Here is a 7,465-nt window from a genome sequence, read left to right on the forward strand (position 1 = left end):
GCCTGTTATTCCAAGGATCTTAGAATTATAACTGCAGCAACATGTAGCAGCAGCGTATCCTAGTCATTGTAACGACTATTCAGATAGTGGCTCACTTGGGGAACGGACCAGCTTCCCATGTCTCTGTATAGAATCCGTCTCCCAGATTTTCATTTTCATTACTGTAACTGTGCAAATGATCAATGTCTAATGAATCACTTATTACTTTATATATATGTCGGTAGTATCTGTTCCCGAAAGAACAGTTACCGTGGATGACCATGCAGCTTTGCTAGAAATGAAATGATAATTAAATGGACACTCTAGCTGCAAACAGGCGTTTATGTACTTCATTGGGGACATGTTGAAAATGTGTGCCCCGACCGGGATTCGAACCCGGGATCTCCTGCTTACATGGCAGACGCTCTATCCATCTTTTTTTTGTGAAATCTCTTCTTGAGGTTTTTTTTTTTTTTTGCCATGTAGTAAAAAGAAAATATTATGGTGCACAAAAGACTATCACTTCATTGTTGAAGGAAAGTTGCTCCGCTGCTCTGCGAGAGAAGGAAAATGTTAAGACGAAAATGGGAAAGAAAAAATGCCTTCTGCATTGGTGAGCATCTGAATAGTATCTTAAAATTCCGACAAGAACTAAAGTCCCAGGAAGCAAATAGGATTCATAAATACAGGTAACTGGCAACCTCTGCTATCCACAATATTGTATTTGAAGCATTTAACCGTTAATTATGATTTTCAGCATATTTCCAAATATCCCGCTGTAGTCACCATGTTGGCTTATTTGAAAGTGTTCAATTTCTATGTAAGAATAATAGTCTAGGAAAGTAGCATGCCTATTCTGCATAATAAACGATGCTGTGTGGCCCATGATCCACGTTGCAGCGTTGTTTTTTGCTCGTTGATATCTCGGTTTTTGTGGCCGAATGATCTCTAAAAGGTCTACACCACTGGGCGTCGTACGGCCTATCACTGACAATCGTTGACGAAGAAATGTTGTAATTTCTTCTGCATGTCCGCACGTGAACCTATGAATAACATCTACATCTACATCTACATTGATACTCCGCAAGCCACCCAACGGTGTGTGGCGGAGGGCACTTTACGTGCCACTGTCATTACCTCCCTTTCCTGTTCCAGTCGCGTATGGTTCGCGGGAAGAACGACTGTCTGAAAGCCGCCGTGCGCGCTCTAATCTCTCTAATTTTACATTCGTGATCTCCTCGGGAGGTATAAGTAGGGGGAAGCAATATATTCGATACCTCATCCAGAAACGCACCCTCTCGAAACCTGGCGAGCAAGCTACACCGCGATGCAGAGCGCCTCTCTTGCAGAGTCTGCCACTTGAGTTTGTTAAACATCTCCGCAACGCTATCACGGTTACCAAATAACCCGGTGACGAAACGCGCCGCTCTTCTTTGGATCTTCTCTATCTCCTCCGTCAACCCGACCTGGTACGGATCCCACACTGATGAGCAATACTCAAGTATAGGTCGAACGAGTGTTTTGTAAGCCACCTCCTTTGTTGATGGACTACATTTTCTAAGCACTCTCCCAATGAATCTCAACCTGGTACCCGCCTTACCAACAATTAATTTTATATGATCATTCCACTTCAAATCGTTCCGTACGCATACTCCCAGATATTTTACAGAAGTAACTGCTACCAGTGTTTGTTCCGCTATCATATAATCATACAATAAAGGATCCTTCTTTCTATGTATTCGCAATACATTACATTTGTCTATGTTAAGGGTCAGTTGCCACTCCCTGCATCAAGTGCCTATCCGCTGCAGATCTTCCTGTATTTCACTACAATTTTCTAATGCAGCAACTTCTCTGTATACGTATCGACTCTTCCGCATGCGTCACAGTTGGGCGTTGGATGAAGGCCTATTTTATGTAGCTTTTCATTCGTTGCTACTTTATCGTTGACTGTGAGATACCAGTCGGCGATGACGCGTAATGGTAACATGTCGCTGTGCACATTCCGCCATACTATACTCCAATGTGTATGTGAATGTTTTTGTTCGAGACGATTCCTGTGATTTGTTGTCATGAGAAGGCCATAAAGCTTCTTGTTCGTCAGGCTTCCGTTATCGACGATGTTGTGTCGAATGTAGCTCATTTCCATGTAGTACAGTCGCACATGTCGGTAAGAAAGTGGAATGCCGGCGATATTAACGGGTGGGTCAAAGCTATGAGGCTTCCACCGCTGAATGGGGTTTCTGATGATACTGGTCCTCCAGGTACGAAACTCCTTCCTGATGCGATTTAGGAGCAGGGTGACATATTTTTTGTGTACTTTAATGAGGTTAAGGCCACCTTTGGACGAAGGTAAGGTTAAGGTATCGAACTGAAGATATGCCCCCTAAAAAGAAACCAACATAACGCTTGTTGTATACTCTTGGCTAGATGGTCGGAGATCGGAAGAATTTGCGCCAAATAATTCATCTTGCTCGTAATGGTGATCTCGATGGTCTTAACTTTCTGTAGTATGTTCAAGTCACGGTCGGAGTGAAGTATCAAAGCAGCACGTAATTTACTAAGCATGTGTGACCAGTTCTTCGTCAGGAATTTGTCTGGTTTGGCCTCAAAGGTAACACCGAGGGTTGTGTGATAATCCTTTACCTTGCACCAGGTAACATGGGATATGTCTCCGATACCGCCACCGATCTGCAAAGCTGTGGTTTTAGTTCTATTGAGTATTGCTTCTGAAAGAAACGTGAATGTTTGTAGAAGAGTTTCTGCTGACAGAAGTTGTTGCGATGATGACACAGTGACGCATATATCGTCAGCATACGCAATGCATGGGATAGTGACAGACTCGACGCTAAGCCCGATCCCGCTATGCGCTAAGTTGTTCAGTAGCGGCTCTACTGCAATGGCGTACAAAATCATTGACAGAGGACATCCTTGGCGGATGGATTGCTCAATGGAAACTTCTTTTGTAAAATGGCCATTAATGAGAATCCGTGAAGAGGCGTTTGTAGTAAGTTTGCGAATTAATTCTATGAGATGAGGTCCAAAACCTAGTTTTTTAATGCTTTTAAAGAGGAAATCATGACGTACACGGTCATAAGCCTTCTCAAAATCTAGAAAGATCACAGCACCCTGTCCTTTGGTTTCAGCATATGAACAGATGATGTCCCTGAAATCGCAGGCAGCTGAGATTGCACTTCGGCCTTGCACTGCACTGTACTGGTAACTGCCTAAAACCTTGTACATAACGGTTTGCATCCTTAGCTTAATCGATCTGGTGATGATTTTGAAATCGGCATTCAGGAGTGTGATGGGCCGCATGTTTTCGACCTTCCTGCTGTTCCCTTTTTTCGGTAAGGGCAAGATGATACCTTCCGTAAACACCTTGGGTATGACTTCCAGGTGCCAGAGTTCATTCGCTATCTCGAGGAGTGTCGTACCGAGGAGGTTCCAGTATCGCTGGTAAAACTCAGCGCTGAGACCGTCGGGTCCTGGTGATTTCCCTTTCTTTGCACTGTGGACCGCCAGTCGGATTTCGTCCTCTGTGTAAACAGATTCCAGCTTTGCATTACCCTGTTGTGACAAGCGACAGCTCAAGGTCCTAAGAAAATCGTCGCTCGAGTGTTCATCAACGGGTTGCTTCTTGTAAAGTTGACTATAATAGTCGTAGACATGCGAGATGACGTCACATTGCTTCGTGATGGCATTCTCAGCGTCATCAACGACGGCATCAATCAACATGGCTTTACGCCGTTTCGTCGTTCTCAGGATGTGGTACAGAGAGGCCCGTTCTTCGGCGACAACGTCCTTGGGGTGGGCTCGCACGATGATGCCTTGCATTCGTTGGCGTTGTATCGCCGTGATTTTCGTTTTATATCGTTTGATCTTTACGTCGATATCGCGAGAAGGACTGTTAGTGCGACTGTACAGTGTTCTCAAACAGCGATAATAAAATTCAATAGTCTGTTTCTGCCAAAAGCTTTTTTGTCGGGCGTAGCTCATGAGGGTGAGGCGTAATTTAGGCTTAGCACACTGAATCCACCACTGTAGAACGCTAGTGTAACGACGTCGGTGCCGCTGGAGCTGTTGCCACGTTATGTTCACCTCCTCTTCAAGTTGGGCATCCTGCAGAAGGCTGACATTAAATTTCCAGTAGCCCTTCCCGCGGTAAATTTGCTGGCGTTGTAGGTTAAGGTAACACTGATATGCACAATGGTCGGAGATGTTGACAGGAGCTATGTCACAGTTCACAGTGTGTCACTGGAGGGCATCGGACACATAGATCCTATCCGGCCGACTGGCAGAATGGCTGGTTACGAAGGTGTACGCTACCCGTTCACCGTGCAGTTGTCCCCATGTATCGTGAAGACGCATGCCATGAATTAAATGTTCAAGTTCGATACATCTGTTCGTGTTAGGAGTTTGGTCTCTGTCGTTAAGCACACAATTGAAGTCACCACCGAGGATGAGGTGTGCACGATAAGGGCTAAGAAGAAGGGGAACCTCGTTTTTATAAAATTTTGAACGATATCCCTTATGAGTGCTACCTGAGGGGGCGTACACGTTAACAATCTGCACACCATTCACTCGAAGAGAAATGCCACGACCACTGGGCAGCCGCTGCACATCCGTAAAGGGTATACCGTCGCGCAGAAGTATGGCAGTGCCTACAGCATCCTGGAGATTTATGTTATCAATAAGAACGTAACGGGGCACTTCTAAGACTGTGACTACCTCCTGTATGAGGGCAATGTCAACGCTGGTACCATACAAGAAATCAGTTAGCGAACGGAGTTTCACCGCGCTTTGAATTCTGTTGATGTTAAGTGTGGTAATGTTGTAGGTTTGGCAGTCACACATGATGGTTCAGAGGACAATGAGCTCTGAGTTTTGGATCGTCCTTCTCGCCGGCTTTGAACCAAACTCGTTGATAACGTTTGGAGTACGAAACGAAATGTCAAAACCAATAACGGGTCAGGGAGGGGAAGGTCGCAGCGCGATGTTCATGCGCGAGAGCAGCTACTGCTACATCTCCTCGTCCTGCCGCCACCACGGCTCATTGCTGTCGGGGTGCTGCGCGGTGCGCGCGCCGCCCTGCCCGCCACCGCCGGCTGAGTCTGTCAGCGTGGTCGCATCCGCCTGGCCACCACGCGGGGCTGCGACTGACGTCAGCGAGTTCCTGCGGGAGCGCTGCTGCAGCTGCTCGCTGCTCTGCCCGCTCTTCCTCTTAGCCGTTACGGTGCTCTGTTCCCTCTCAGCGCTCAGTAGTGCCTTCAGGTGTTTGGCTTGTTGACGGATGCGGTCTTGCCTCGCGGTGTCCTCGCAGCGCACGGAGCAAGAAGATTGAGGTTCAGTCTCGCTGCCACTTTCTGACATGTGTACGGGTCTCAAATCATCCGACTTTTCCTCTTTGCTATTATTCCCTTTGCTTCTCCTTCGGCGGCCTTTCTTCGTGTCTGTTGTAGTCTCTACCGATAGGGGTGGTTCAGGCAAACTGATCTGCACCCGCTCCCGTATGTCACACGGCTTAGTTTCAGAGGTGGCTGGCGCATCGTTTGTATCCAGTGGTAACTGCCCCGGTGAGGATGACGGTGCCGAATCGACGACCGTCCTACCGCGAATATCTTGGGCACTGCATTCCACCTGAACCGGCATCTCCGCCTCGCTAACACGTTCCGGCTGCTGGGGTGATGGTACAGTCCCCGCGACTACCTCACTCAATAGTGGAACAAGCTTTCCACTACCGTCTGCAGGACGTTCTCGTGGAAGTTGAAATGGACGTCGACGTGTACAGTTCATCCGCAGATGTTCTGTTGAATGGCAGATCGAACAGGTAGGGGGTTCTCCAATGTAAGTTACCTGTGCACGACAGCCGCCAATGGCAACATACGAAGGTATATGCTTTTTTAAGTCTACACGTACACTTCGCACCCCGCTGTTAACTTGGTAGCGATGTGCACTCGACCATTTTTCATTTGTAACTGACAAAACAGCACCGTACAGTGACAGAGAACGTGCAATCAGGTCATTAGGGCACTCAGGTGGCACATTAAATACCCTGGCGGTTCTCAATCCCTATCCCAAAGGCACGATTTGGACATTACTAATACTCCCATCATTATGACGGAATGGTCTCACACCAACATGCTCCTCAACGAATTTCTCATAAGTGTCACTCGAAATAAATTTGATAAATAACGAGTACTGCACCAAGTCCAACTGGCACGTGTCGACTATATCTTCAGGCAATTTCAAATCCTCAAAGATCCACTCATGAATTTCAAACGCCGTCGGTCGCAAGGCAGCGCGATCGAAAACACACTGAACGCTGTTCGATCTGTAAATTGTTGACATCTTACTTACAACAGTGGTACAGAAACAAACGTTAACAGTGTTCGCACGCGCTGCTCAGCTATCCACTTCAGCACTGCTCGCGACGTAAACACTGGCCGGCGCTACCGCCCGTCACCGCGCGACTCGCCGAGTGCCGGAACACGACTGCTGTCCACCTGAGCCACCGCGGGCACAGAGGATAGTGCGTCTGCAGGGACTTATCCCTTGCACGCTCCCTGTGAGATCCACATTCCCAACATGTCCACACCACTACATTCGTAGTGCGCCTAATAGATGTTTGCCCATCATACTCATTACTCGTGGCAGATTAATCTACCAAGTCCCGTACGAGTTCGGGCATAGCGTGTGCGTTCGCACAAGAAGGTCAATGGCCGGGAAGCCATATTTTAAGTATATATGACGGTAGTATCTGTTCCCGAAAGAACATTTACCGTGGATGACCATGCAGCTTTGCTAGAAATGAAATGATAATTAAATGGACACCCTAGCTGCAAACAGGCGTTTATGTACTTCATTGCGGACATGTTGAAAATGTGTGCCCCGACCGGGACTCGAACCCGGGATCTCCTGCTTATATGGCAGACGCTCTATCCATCTGAGCCACCGCGGGCACAGAGGATAGTGCGTCTGCAGGGACTTATCCCTTGCACGCTCCCCGTTGAGATCCACATTCCCAACATGTCCACACCAATACATTCGTAGTGCGCCTAATAGATGTTTGCCCATCATACTCATTACTCGTGGCAGATTAATCTACCAAGTCCCGTACGAGTTCGGGCATAGCGTGTGCATTCGCACAAGAAGGTCAATGGCCGGGAAGCCATATTTTAAGTATATATGACGCAACACGCGCGCCTGCTATCGCAATGCACTTTTAGCGCTAGCGGCGGCGTCTAGCGCCCAGTACGCAAGTTGTGAGATTGCTGTCGCAGGTCGACCCTTAATCTATGATGTTACAACGGGTGGCGTCGTAGTTTTGCCTTTAAAATGGCAGGGTGCGCTCCTGTCGAAATATTGGCTGTTGTCGACAACGTCACCCGGCTGCTCTCCTGTGCGTTATTTGAATAACCAAGATGCAGTTTGGCCACTCTTCTTTGAAGGAGAGCGTTATTCCGCAAAAATATGAAAGATCTGA

General features: G+C 47.5%; 1 non-coding gene across 1 annotated transcript; it reads right to left on the reverse strand.

Annotated features, from left to right (window-relative positions):
• Positions 1–6,866: 6,866 nt before the first annotated feature.
• On the reverse strand, positions 6,867–6,941 carry Trnai-uau (transfer RNA isoleucine (anticodon UAU)). The gene has a single exon. It is a non-coding gene; the product is annotated as a tRNA-Ile (tRNA).
• Positions 6,942–7,465: the final 524 nt, after the last annotated feature.

The sequence above is a fragment of the Schistocerca serialis genome, chromosome 3, assembly GCF_023864345.2.
Source record: "Schistocerca serialis cubense isolate TAMUIC-IGC-003099 chromosome 3, iqSchSeri2.2, whole genome shotgun sequence".
In the NCBI taxonomy this organism is placed as follows: Eukaryota; Metazoa; Arthropoda; class Insecta; order Orthoptera; family Acrididae; genus Schistocerca; species Schistocerca serialis.